Below are 13,038 nucleotides of genomic sequence, written 5' to 3'. Positions count from 1 at the left end.
TGACTTCCGTGAGGTGTGCGACCTGACGATCGCAGCTTGTAAAGGTTTGATCCTGAAAGGTCGCCCTGGAAGAGAAGAGCCCCCAGTCTGCCTTGGAGATGGTCCAATTAGAGAAGCACGGAGAGGGGGTATGCTGCAGGAGATGGATAACACACGGGAAGTGGTCGCTCGAATATGTATCAGAAAGTGCATACCACTCAAACCGGCGTGCAAGTTGGGGAGTACATATAGAGAGGTCTAAATGGGAATAGGTGTGAGATGTGTCCGAAAGAAAAGTAGGGGCGCCAGTATTGAGGCAGACAAGATCGAGCTGGTTGAAAAGGTCTGCTAACAAGGAGCCCCTCGGGCAGGATGCTGGAGAGCCCCAAAGGGGATGGTGGGCATTGAAGTCTCCAGTTAACAAAAATGGTGCAGGTAGCTGAGCAATAAGTTGCATCACGTCTGCCCTGGTAACGGCAGATGACGATGGAGTGTAAACGGTACAAAAGGAAAACGTAAAAGTGGGGAGAGTAATGCGGATGGCAACTGCCCGCAGGCCGGTGTGCAACGTGATGGGATCGTAGTAAATATCATCCCGGACCAGCAACATAACCCCTCCATGAGCTGGGATACCTACCACAGGGGGTAGGTCAAAACGCACAGAGGTGTAGTGTGCCAAGGCAAGTTGATCGCATGGGCGTAGCTTCGTTTCCTGGAGGGCTACGACGAGCGGACGGTGCAAGCGGAGCAGCAACTTCAAGTCCTCTCGGTTGGAGCGAATGCTGCGAATATTCCAGTGAATAAGTGCCATCGTAAGAAAAGGAAGATGAGAGAAGTGGTCACCTCGAAGGCCGCTTAGGGCCTGGCTTCGAGCGAGCACTGCCGCCGCTATCAGTAGGCGGACAGTCATCGTCCATTGGGTCTATAGGGTCATCGGCCATCTCGGGAGGATGGCCGAGAGGGGGAGCTTCCTCCGCCAGTGAACGGCCAGATGTACGGCTACCAACGGTGCGGCCAGGCGAAACGGATGACGGCCTGGGGCGGCAACCGCTGGGTGGCGCAGGAGAAGAAATGCTCCGTGGCGGAGAAGGAGAACTGTGCTTCCAATGAGCCTTCTTGGAAGGTCATTTGGTGGAAGTACCGGTCGATGGCTGGGAGGTCGAGGTACGTAGGAAGTCTGCACGGGACAGTTCCTTCTTGAAGGCCCGTGCATCTGACTTCTGGGTCTTCGTCTTAGCAGAAGCTGATGAAGGGGCTGGTGTCTGTGGGGTGATGGGAGGAAGAGGAGACGTCGACCGCGCGATCTTAGCACTGGCCGAACGGACGACCTTGGTGCTGAAGGTTAGATCGCATGTCTGGGTTGCCACCTCCCTGGTAGTCCGAGGAGAGGCGAGGACAGTACTGTATTTCCCCGCTGGGAGCAGCGTGGGCTTCCTACTAGCCAATAGCTTGCGAGCAGCCGAGGTGGACACTTTCTCTTTGACCCGAATTTCTTGGATACAGCGTTCTTCCTTATAGACAGGACAGTCGCGGGAGGATGCGGCATGGTCACCCTGACAGTTCACACAACGAGGAGACGGAGGTGGACAGTCACCCTCATGGGCATCCCTGCCACAAGTGACACATTTAGCCGCATTGGAACAAGACTGTCGAGTGTGATTGAAACGCTGACACTGGTAGCAGCGCGTAGGTGTCGGGACATAGGGGCGAACAGAAATAACCTCGTAGCCCGCCTTGATGCGCGATGGCAGCTTAACACTATCGAAGGTCAAGAAAATTGTCCGGGTCGGTACAAGGTCATTGTTGACCTTTTTCATGACCCTATGGACAGCCGTCACGCCCTGCTCAGCGAGGAATGATTGAAGCTCCTCGTCAGTCAATCCGTCGAGGGAGCTAGTATAGACCACACCACGAGACGAATTCAAAGTTCGGTGGGCCTCCACCCGGACAGGGAACGTGTACAGGAGGGTGGCCCGAAGCAGTTTTTGTGCCTGAAAGGCACTCTCAGTTTCTAGTAATAAGGTGCCGTTACGCAACCTGGTACAAGATTTGACAGATCCGGCTATGGCATCTACGCCCTTCTGAATAACGAAAGGGTTGACAGAGGAAAAATCCTTTCCGTCCTCAGATCGAGAAACTACGAGGAACTGTGGGGCAGGCGGTAGTACTTTTGTCACTGTTGGCTGGTCACGTTTCCGTTTTTGGGTCGAAGTCGAAAGAGATGGAGTAGAATCCATTGCAGAGGAATCCCCCATGATTGCCAGCGTCTCCGATGGCGCGCTCCTTCCTTGTGGGGACCTTCTCAGAGGGCACTCCCGCCTTAGGTGAATGTTTACACCTCAGGTCACACCTCCCGAGAAACAGACGGAGGGACCAATCGGCATGGTCAGAAGGTATCAGCTCAGGCAATCACCCCTCCCCGGGCCTGGCCTTTACCAGGGGGTACGCGCGTGCCTTACATGTCTACCCAGGGCGGGGACTTACGCGTTACCCCGTCACCGGCTACGCGTGCGAACGCGTGGGTCGGCCTTCAGGCACGCACAGGGAGGAAGGAAGAAGAGGAAAAAGAAGAGAGAGAGGGAGAAAGAGGACAGACTGTCTCAAACGCCGAGGCGGAGACCAGAGAAGGCAAGGAGAAGAAGGCAATGAGAAAGCAAAGGCAATGAGAAAGCAAAGGCAATGAGAAAAAGGCAATGAGAAGGCAAGGAGAAAAAGGCAATGAGAAGGCAAGGAGAAAAAGGCAATGAGAAGGCAAGGAGAAAAAGGCAATGAGAAGGCAAGGAGAAAAAGGCAATGAGAAGGCAAGGAGAAAAAGGCAATGAGAAGGCAAGGAGAAGTCAAGGGAAAGAGTAAGGAAGACAGTGAGGTGGAGAAGAGCAAAGAAAGGAACCAACAAAAGGAAGGAAGAAACGAGAAGTGAAAAACCAAAAAGACCACGATGATAGGTCGTGGAACCGTCCGTCTCCGGACGCAGGCGCTAACTACCCCCGTGAGGGGGATGGACTCCTTTTAGTCGCCTCTTACGACAGGCAGGAATACCGCGGGCCTATTCTAATCCCCGGACCCGCAGGGGGAACTGTAATGGAATGATTGTGGCACTGTTGTGGCATACTAAGCAATCATATTCTGTCTATGAAGGTTGATAGGTTCCTACAACTAATTATATGTGGAGGAGGATTAATAGCATATCAGGAACTGTAATATAGTACAAATATGAAAATAAGTGTTGTGAAAGGGAAGAAACGTGGGGGCGGTTAGGGTGTAGAAAAGTTTTAAACTAAAATTTATTGCACTTGGCCGTTATTGTAATCAGGTGGTGCCTTTGCAGTGCAGGAGTGAAGTGGTGACCAAGGAAAATTGATCGCACCATCAGTGCTTTCATGTTCGATGTTAATCCACATTACGTGCTACCATGCGATAAGCGGAACCCCCCCATGAACCATGGACCTTGCCGTTGGTGGGGAGGCTTGCGTGCCTCAGCGATACAGATGGCCGTACCGTAGGTGCAACCACATCGGAGGGGTATCTGTTGAGAGGCCAGACAAACATGTGGTTCCTGAAGAGGGGCAGCAGCCTTTTCAGTAGTTGCAGGGGCAACAGTCTGGATGATTGACTGATCTGGCCTTGTAACATTAACCAAAACGGCCTTGCTGTGCTGGTACTGCGAACGGCTGAAAGCAAGGGGAAACTACAGCCGTAATTTTTCCCGAGGACATGCAGCTGTACTGTATGATTAAATGATGACGGCGTCCTCTTGGGTAAAATATTCCGGAGGTAAAATAGTCCCCCATTTGGATCTCTGGGCGGGGACTACTCAGGAGGACGTCGTTATCAGGAGAAAGAAAACTGGCGTTCTACGGATCGGAGCGTGGAATGTCAGATCCCTTAATCGGGCAGGTAGGTTAGAAAATTTAAAAAGGGAAATGGATAGGTTAAAGTTCGATATAGTGGGAATTAGTGAAGTTCGGTGGCAGGGGGAACAAGACTTTTGGTCAGGTGATTACAGGGTTATAAATACAAAATCAAATAGGGGTAATGCAGGAGTAGGTTTAATAATGAATAAAGAAATAGGAGTGCGGGTTAGCTACTACAAACAGCATAGTGAACGCATTATTGTGGCCAAGATAGACACAAAGCCCATGCGTACTACAGTAGTACAAGTTTATATGCCAACTAGCTCTGCAGATGATGAAGAAATAGATGAAATGCATGACGAGATAAAAGAAATTATTCAGGTAGTGAAGGGAGACGAAAATTTAATAGTCATGGGTGACTGGAATTCGTCAGTAGGAAAAGGGAGAGAAGGAAACATAGTGGGTGAATATGGATTGGGGGGAAGGAATGAAAGAGGAAGCCGCCTTGTAGAATTTTGCACAGAGCATAACTTAATCATAGCTAACACTTGGTTCAAGAATCATAAAAGAAGGTTGTATACCTGGAAGAATCCTGGAGATACTAAAAGGTATCAGATAGATTATATAATGGTAAGACAGAGATTTAGGAACCAGGTTTTAAATTGTAAGACATTTCCTGGGGCAGATGTGGATTCTGACCACAATCTATTGGTTATGAACTGCAGATTGAAACTGAAGAAACTGCAAAAAGGTGGGAATTTAAGGAGATGGGACCTGGATAAACTGAAAGAACCAGATGTTGTAGAGAGTTTCAGAGAGAGCATAAGGGAACAATTGACAGGAATGGGGGAAGGAAATACAGTAGAAGAAGAATGGGTAGCTCTGAGGGATGAAGTAGTGAAGGCAGCAGAGGATCAAGTAGGTAAAAAGACAAGGGCTAATAGAAATCCTTGGGTAACAGAAGAAATATTGAATTTAATTGATGAAAGGAGAAAATATAAAAATGCAGTAAATGAAGCAGGCAAAAAGGAATACAAACGTCTCAAAAATGAGATCGACAGGAAGTGCGAAATGGCTAAGCAGGGATGGCTAGAGGACAAATGTAAGGATGTAGAGGCTTATCTCACTAGGGGTAAGATAGATACTGCCTACAGGAAAATTAAAGAGACCTTTCGGGAGAAGAGAACCACTTGTATGAATATCAAGAGCTCAGATGGCAACCCAGTTCTAAGCAAAGAAGGGAAGGCAGAAAGGTGGAAGGAGTATATAGAGGGTTTATACAAGGGCGATGTACTTGAGGACAATATTATGGAAATGGAAGACGATGTAGATGAAGACGAAATGGGAGATAAGATACTGCGTGAAGAGTTTGATAGAGCACTGAAAGACCTGAGTCGAAACAAGGCCCCGGGAGTAGACAACATTCCATTAGAACTACTGATGGCCTCGGGAGAGCCAGTCATGACAAAACTCTACCATCTGGTGAGCACGATGTATGAGACAGGCGAAATAACCTCAGACTTCAAGAAGAATATAATAATTCCAATCCCAAAGAAAGCAGGTGTTGACAGATGTGAAAATTACCGAACTATCAGTTTAATAAGTCACAGCTGCAAAATACTAACGCGAATTCTTTACAGACGAATGGAAAAACTGGTAGAAGCCTACCTTGGGGAAGATCAGTTTGGATTCCGTAGAAATGTTGGAACACGTGAGGCAATACTGACCTTACGACTTATCTTAGAAGAAAGATTAAGAAAAGGCAAACCTACATTTCTAGCATTTGTAGACTTAGAGAAAGCTTTTGACAATGTTAACTGGAATACTCTCTTTCAAATTCTGAAGGTGGCAGGGGTAAAATACAGGGAGCGAAAGGCTATTTACAATTTGTACAGAAACCAGATGGCAGTTATAATAGTCGAGGGGCATGAAAGGGAAGCAGTGGTTGGGAAGGGAGTGAGACAGGGTTGTAGCCTCTCCCCGATGTTATTCAATCTGTATATTGAGCAAGCAGTAAAGGAAACAAAAGAAAAATTCGGAGTAGGTATTAAAATTCATGGAGAAGAAGTAAAAACTTTGAGGTTCGCCGATGACATTGTAATTCTGTCAGAGACAGCAAAGGACTTGGAAGAGCAGTTGAAGGGAATGGACAGTGTCTTGAAAGGAGGATATAAGATGAACATCAACAAAAGCAAAACGAGGATAATGGAATGTAGTCAAATTAAGTCGGGTGATGCTGAGGGAATTAGATTAGGAAATGAGACACTTAAAGTGGTAAAGGAGTTTTGCTATTTAGGGAGTAAAATAAGCGATGATGGTCGAAGTAGAGAGGATATAAAATGTAGACTGGCAATGGCAAGGAAAGTGTTTCTCAAGAAGAGAAATTTGTTAACATCGAGTATAGATTTAAGTGTCAGGAAGTCGCTTCTGAAAGTATTTGTATGGAGTGTAGCCATGTATGGAAGTGAAACATGGACGATAACTAGTTTGGACAAGAAGAGAATAGAAGCTTTCGAAATGTGGTGCTACAGAAGAATGCTGAAGATAAGGTGGGTAGATCACATAACTAATGAGGAGCTATTGAATAGGATTGGGGAGAAGAGAAGTTTGTGGCACAACTTGACTAGAAGAAGGGATCGGTTGGTAGGACATGTTTTGAGGCATCAAGGGATCACAAATTTAGCATTGGAGGGCAGCGTGGAGGGTAAAAATCGTAGAGGGAGACCAAGAGATGAATACACTAAGCAGATTCAGAAGGATGTAGGTAGCAGCAGGTACTGGAAGATGAAGAAGCTTGCACAGGATAGAGTAGCATGGAGAGCTGCATCAAACCAGTCTCAGGACTGAAGACCACAACAACAACAACATGCGATAAGCGGAACCGAAGCATCTTCACTTCCAGGTGCAATAATAATATTGTTGCCAACTAATACAGTAGGGTATCATGTTTGTGTTGTTTGTTAATAGAAGGTACAGTTTGGAACCTAGTCTCGGCACATGGCCTACTCCTATCGAGTAACAGCAGATTTTACGACCTCGTACAATAGACGGATTACTGTCAAGCCCCCGCTCCCTTAAACATCTAACGAGATTGCGAAGTATCAGCACACTGGACTCGCATTCTAAAGGACGACGGTTTATATCCGCGTCTGTCATCCTGATTTATGTTTCCCGCGATTTTCCCAAATTGCTTAAGGCAAATTGCGGGCTGTTTCCTTTGAAAGGACAAGGCCGCTTTCCCTTCCCCAACCTTTAATCACACCAATGTCGGCAAGGATGTTGAACTCTAATCTTCCTTCCTCCTCGGTTAACACCGCGGAGACTTTCCCGCTATCTCTCCACCGCTCTCCAGCCAAATAGTGTCAATAGAAAGTTCTTCCACTACCATGGTTCGAACTGGCATCTTTCAAGTCGGGCGCCACAGCAAAGGCGTGCTTTAGCGACTTCGACTACGGACACAGACATCAGCCGAGCATAAAAGGTAAGAATAAAAATACTAATGGGTGTTAGCCACTCCAACAGTCAGTCTGTATTCCAATGCTGCTACTCCAGGCGAGAGTAAATTGTGTGTGCGCAACGGAAAATAATAAACGCTAAAATGAAGATTTGGCCCTGTCTGACTACGCCCTGAAACAGATATTAGGACCTCTTAATGGACTTCAACATATAAATTACAATCTAAACATAAATGAATGATGAAGGCAATTAATCCTACTAAATGATAAACGTTGTTCCTGCTTATATATTTATTGTAGATTAAAAAACCTCATATTAAAAAGTTTACATTTCGTAAGTAAAATTACTGATCAGTTGCCCAGCTCTGCCCCTAATTATGACTGCGTTATCTAACATCAATAACGTGAAATGACTGACATCATCTAAGTACCAAACACTAGAAGACACTACTTTGAAAGATGATCTACGGTGGTGTGGAACCTCAGTGGAAATAAACTAACGTGATCTCAGCTGTGTAGCTTTATAGCCCTAATAAGACGAAGCAATTTCCGATATCACCGTATGTACTGCGTCTGGTGCGTCGGCGTGCTGGTTCTTGTACGCGTCTGCGTCGATGGAAGAACTCCAGCCACAAAATAAAACTCTTTCAAACACTAGGACGGCAGAAGGCGGTCCTTTGACTACTATAATACTGTCTTCTCCTCTCTGTGTTCTACAGACAAGAAACGCGAACTCAGCGACGGCTTCCAACCCGGAGGTGAAGTCCAGAATCATATAGGTTCGCAACAGTACAGTACCTAAATGTTCTAACTATAAACTCTCCTGAGAGCGAAGACAGCAAGTCCATCTGTACCGACAAAGCTGATATCGAGCGACCGTCACACACGGGCGCTCACAACGGAAGACCTCGTCTCTCCAGTGCTGACTTCCCAGCAGGGTTTGGCTCCCCACCCTCGTAATTCCGAAAACGAATCATATTCCCAAAACCACGGAATATTCTCCCTCTCTACAGATTCTTCCGAACGCCGACCAACCATATTTCAGTCTTTTGTTTACCAGCGCGGAAAGTTTGCGATGAAAAACCTACACTCATACAATGGTATGCTTGTGAGTAAAAATCCTTGAAAATAACCCAGCCAACATGGTTTCCGAGGTGCCACTTCTTCGTTCCTCTCACCTGCGTCCAAGATTTTCAGCGTTTCCGAAGTATAATCCTTCCGGTTTGGCTACAAACCGGCCGGTTGCGACTGTTATGCTCCAGCGCTTAGGTGCTACAACGTCCGTCTTGCTATTTCCTGAGTTTAAGCAGGACCAACACACCTGTGTGGACCTTCCACCCAGTGCTTCAGTTCCACCAGCCGTTTCATTTCCACTGGCGTTCCAACCTCTACTAGTATAGGCAATCATTCATTACGCCGTTTTTTATAATAAAGACACTCTGTCAGGTTTCATGCAATAAGCGTTAACAATAATTTACAAGATGTACGTGACAATGTCAGTCTCCTTTACATATTCATATATAGGATGTTACAAAAAGGTACGGCCAAACTTTCAGGAAACATTCCTCACACACAAATAAAGAAAAGATGTTATGTGGACATGTGTCCGGAAACGCTTAATTTCCATGTTAGGCCTCACTTTAGTTTCGTCAGTATGTACTGTACTTCCTCGATTCATCGCCAGTTGGCCCAATTGAAGGAAGGTAATGTTGACTTCGGTGCTTGTGTTGACATGCGACTCATTGCTCTTCAGTACTAGCATCAAGCACATCAGTACGTAGCATCAACAGATTAGTGTTCATCACGAACGTGGTTTTGCAGTCAGTGCAATGTTTACAAATGCGGAGTTGGCAGATGCCGATTTGATATATGGATTAGCACGGGGCAATAGCCGTGGCGCGGCACGTTTGTATCGAGACAGATTTCCAGAACGAAGGTGTCCCGACAGGAAGACGTTGGAAACAATTGATCGGCGTCTTAGGGAGCACGGATCATTCCAGCCTATGACTTGCGACTGGGGAAGACCTAGAACGACGAGGACACCTGCAATGGACGAGGCAATTCTTCGTGCAGTTGACGATAACCCTAATGTCAGCGACAGAGAAGTTGCTGCTGTACAAGGTAACGTTGACCACGTCACTGTATGGAGAGTGCTACGGGAGAACCAGTTGTTTCCGTACCATGTACAGCGTGTGCAGGCACTATCAGCAACTGATTGGCTTCCACGGGTACACTACTGCGAATGGTTCATCCAACAATGTGTCAATCCTCATTTCAGTGCAAATGTTCTCTTTACGGATGAGGCTTCATTCCAACGTGATCAAATTGTAAATTTTCACAATCAACATGTGTGGGCTGACGAGAATCCGCACGCAATTGTGCAATCACGTCATCAACACAGATTTTCTGTGAACGTTTGGGCAGGCATTGTTGGTGATGTCTTGATTGGGCCCCATCTTCTCCCACCTACGCTCAATGGAGCACGTTATCATGATTTCATACGGGATACTCTACCTGTGCTGCTAGAACATGTGCCTTTACAAGTACGACACAACATGTGGTTCATGCACGATGGAGCTCCTGCACATTTCAGTCGAAGTGTTCGTACGCTTCTCAACAACAGATTCGGTGACCGATGGATTAGTAGAGGCGGACCAATTCCATGGCCTCCACGCTCTCCTGACCTCAACCCTCTTGACTTTCATTTATTGGCGCATTTGAAAGCTCTTGTCTACGCAACCCCGGTACCAAATGTAGAGACTCTTCGTGCTCGTATTGTGGACGGCTGTGATACAATACGCCATTCTCCAGGGCTGCATCAGCGCATCAGGGATTCCATGTATCCTCGCTAACGGAGGACATTTTGAACATTTCCTGTAACAAAGTGTTTGAAGTCACGCTGGTACGTTCTGTTGCTGTGTGTTTCCATTCCATGATTAATGTGATTTGAAGAGAAGTAATAAAATGAGCTCTAACATGGAAAGTAAGCGTTTCCGAACACATGTCCACATAACATACTTTCTTTCTTTGTGTGTGAGGAATGTTTCCTGAAAGTTTGGCCGTACCTTTTTGTAACACCCTTTACACAATGTACAAGCTATTACATGATACCTAATTGTGTTTGTAGATCACAGCAAAGAATGTGGATGAGAGCTTGTAAGGTGCGAAATTATAGCCACCATACAATGTTTGTGATGTGATTGTCAAGTAGAAACGCGAAGGAACAACCAAAACTGGATCAGGTAAACCTCGTGTACTGACAGACAGCGACGATCAAGCAGTGCGGATGTTGGTTGTAAAAAATCGTATGAAGTCTGCGAAAGAATCACTACCACCGCAGTCTAGCTAGCACAATGTCTGTCTGTAAGGAACTTAAAAGAGTGGGGTCAAACTGTCGAGCAGCTCCAAAAAAGACGTCCGCCTGCTTAGCTGCCAGTCGGCCTTTGGCTGTGGTGAGGCGCACACGCCCTGTTTGCGTCTCGCCTATGGTTCTGCTTGCGAGCGGGCTCGCGTTTGTTTAGTTCCGCCTAGCGACTTGTTCCAGAGTCCGACTGCATTGACCATCATAGCGTTTCCTTGCCGTCACGCCACAATTAAATCAACTTTTCCATCAAACCGAAGGCGTATGAAGTTGAACGTTTTATACGGGATGAAATGCGTCTCCCACCACAAGACGTTCTCGGAATACATTTTTCAATCCTTAGTACTACTGTGTACATAAAGCTCTCGAATGACGAGCTGTGCGCCGACGTTGCCACGCTAACGGTCTCAAGTTTCGATACTCCGACAGACATATAGGACTGCAGTGGTTGATCACGCTGGTTTTGGCCCCAGAACGTTGCGGGTTTTCGAACTTCCACTTGAAGTACCGTCGGACGCAATGGCCGATTTTAAACCTCACGGCAAGTCGTCAGTCACGCTGAAACGTTGAAGCTGTTCGAAACGTACTGTGTCCACAATGGTGTCCGTCAGATAAAAATCGAACTACGGAAACACGTGCCTTCCTACTTGCTTATTGCTGGCTGCAGGGCTGTCGTCATGTACGATGCCCAGCCGGGCACCTGTTCAGGTTGTGGCTAGGAAGGCCATGTCCGTTCTAATGCCTCTGAGGTAGACTGGTTCAGACACCGATCGGAGACGTCATTCCTGCGACGCCCACAGTGTTACCTCTGTCTTACGCGTCTGCGGCGGTGTTGCATGCTACGCCCCCTCTGAATCAGTCTGTACCCGTGTCGGTTCCTCTCGACGACAAGATGGACGTTTCGCCTGTCTCTCCTACACCCCTGCCGGAGGCAGCACAAATGAAGACGACTCTCAGCAGGCGCAAGCTGTCTGCCCCGACCCCATGGTGGTTGATAATGGAGCTGTACCTGCCTCTGCCTTTCTGTCATTGGCCACATGTCGAACGACAGTCGCCCGCCATCCGACACGGAACAGCATGTTAGGAAGCAACGGTCGCCGAGGAAACGGAAGAGACAACGGCGTACCCCTTCTGGTGACTGCGTCCATCGGATGTCTGCACAGAATGGCAACCTTGCAAATGATGGTGCACTGTCCTCTGACGCCCTGACATCTGACGACGCCTCCATCTCAAGTCCGGACACCGATCTTCCCCCGCCTGCGTCTGGTGCGGTTACTTCTCTTTCTGTGTCTGGCGCTACCTGTGGGCGCACCTCTGATAATGTTCCACTGAACAGGCCCGGTGACACGTCTGTGTCCTCGGCGGACGTCGTCGATTCTGAGGATGGACAGTCTGGAGGTGTACAGGACGGTGGACCCCCTTGACGGTATCGGCTCCCTCCCCGTCACAGTGATGTGCCCTTCCGTGGGGGCCTAACAGGGAGATCCCTCTGCTTCCCCCGTGTTTGAAACGCCTGTCCTCCTGGCGATTTTCCAGACTTATCGCATAGCCACTGTCAATGTCAACACTATTCGCGTACGCCACAAACTGGCCTTACTCCATGACGTGCTGTATGCCGCGGACGTTGACGTAGTTCCCCATCAGGAGGTGGATGTTGCAGCTTTGTTCTCCCCACGGTTTTGCAGCACATGTTTCTCATGCTTCCCCTACTGGTAGTGGAGTGGCGATCCTCTTACGTGACAGTATCCTCGCTGATGCAGTTACCTATCTCCCTGATGCCAGAGGCATTGCTCTCATGTTTAGTGGTGTCAGGATCACCAATGTCCATGCGCCATCTGGTTCGGGTCACCACAGTGAACGTTCCACCTTCTCAGAGACACTCACGCCTCTCTTCCTGGATCGGCAAGATGCATTGAAAATGGGAAGCGGTTTCAACTGCATCCAGGCACCCAAACACCAACTACCACGCACACTCTGTGCGCGGCGCTAGCATCTCAGCCTAGTGGACTCTTCGGAGCATGTTTATGGCGATCGTCCAGGGTTTACACAGTTCACTAGCCATTCTTCCAGCCTACTCGATCGTGTTTACATCTCCCGCAATGCTGTCAGTGGGGTGCAAGCTGGTGAAGTCTGGCCCACTGCGTTCTCTGACCATGACGCATGTATCTGCGCCATCAATCTCTGCCGCCAAAGGGTGTGGTGCAGCCGTGGACCATGGAACCTGAACACGATACACCTTACTTCACCTGACTGCCGTGAACTCATCGAGACCACGTTGGTAGCTTCTCGTCGACGCCGTGATGCCTATCAGTCTGCCGTGTCATGGTGGATGCTCTATGAAGAGCCTGCTCTGCGCAAGGCCTTGATTGGTTACAGAATGGAGGTTACG

This window comes from Schistocerca piceifrons, chromosome 1 (assembly GCF_021461385.2).
Source record: "Schistocerca piceifrons isolate TAMUIC-IGC-003096 chromosome 1, iqSchPice1.1, whole genome shotgun sequence".
Lineage (NCBI taxonomy): Eukaryota > Metazoa > Arthropoda > Insecta > Orthoptera > Acrididae > Schistocerca > Schistocerca piceifrons.
Note: the sequence above shows the minus strand (reverse complement) of the source record.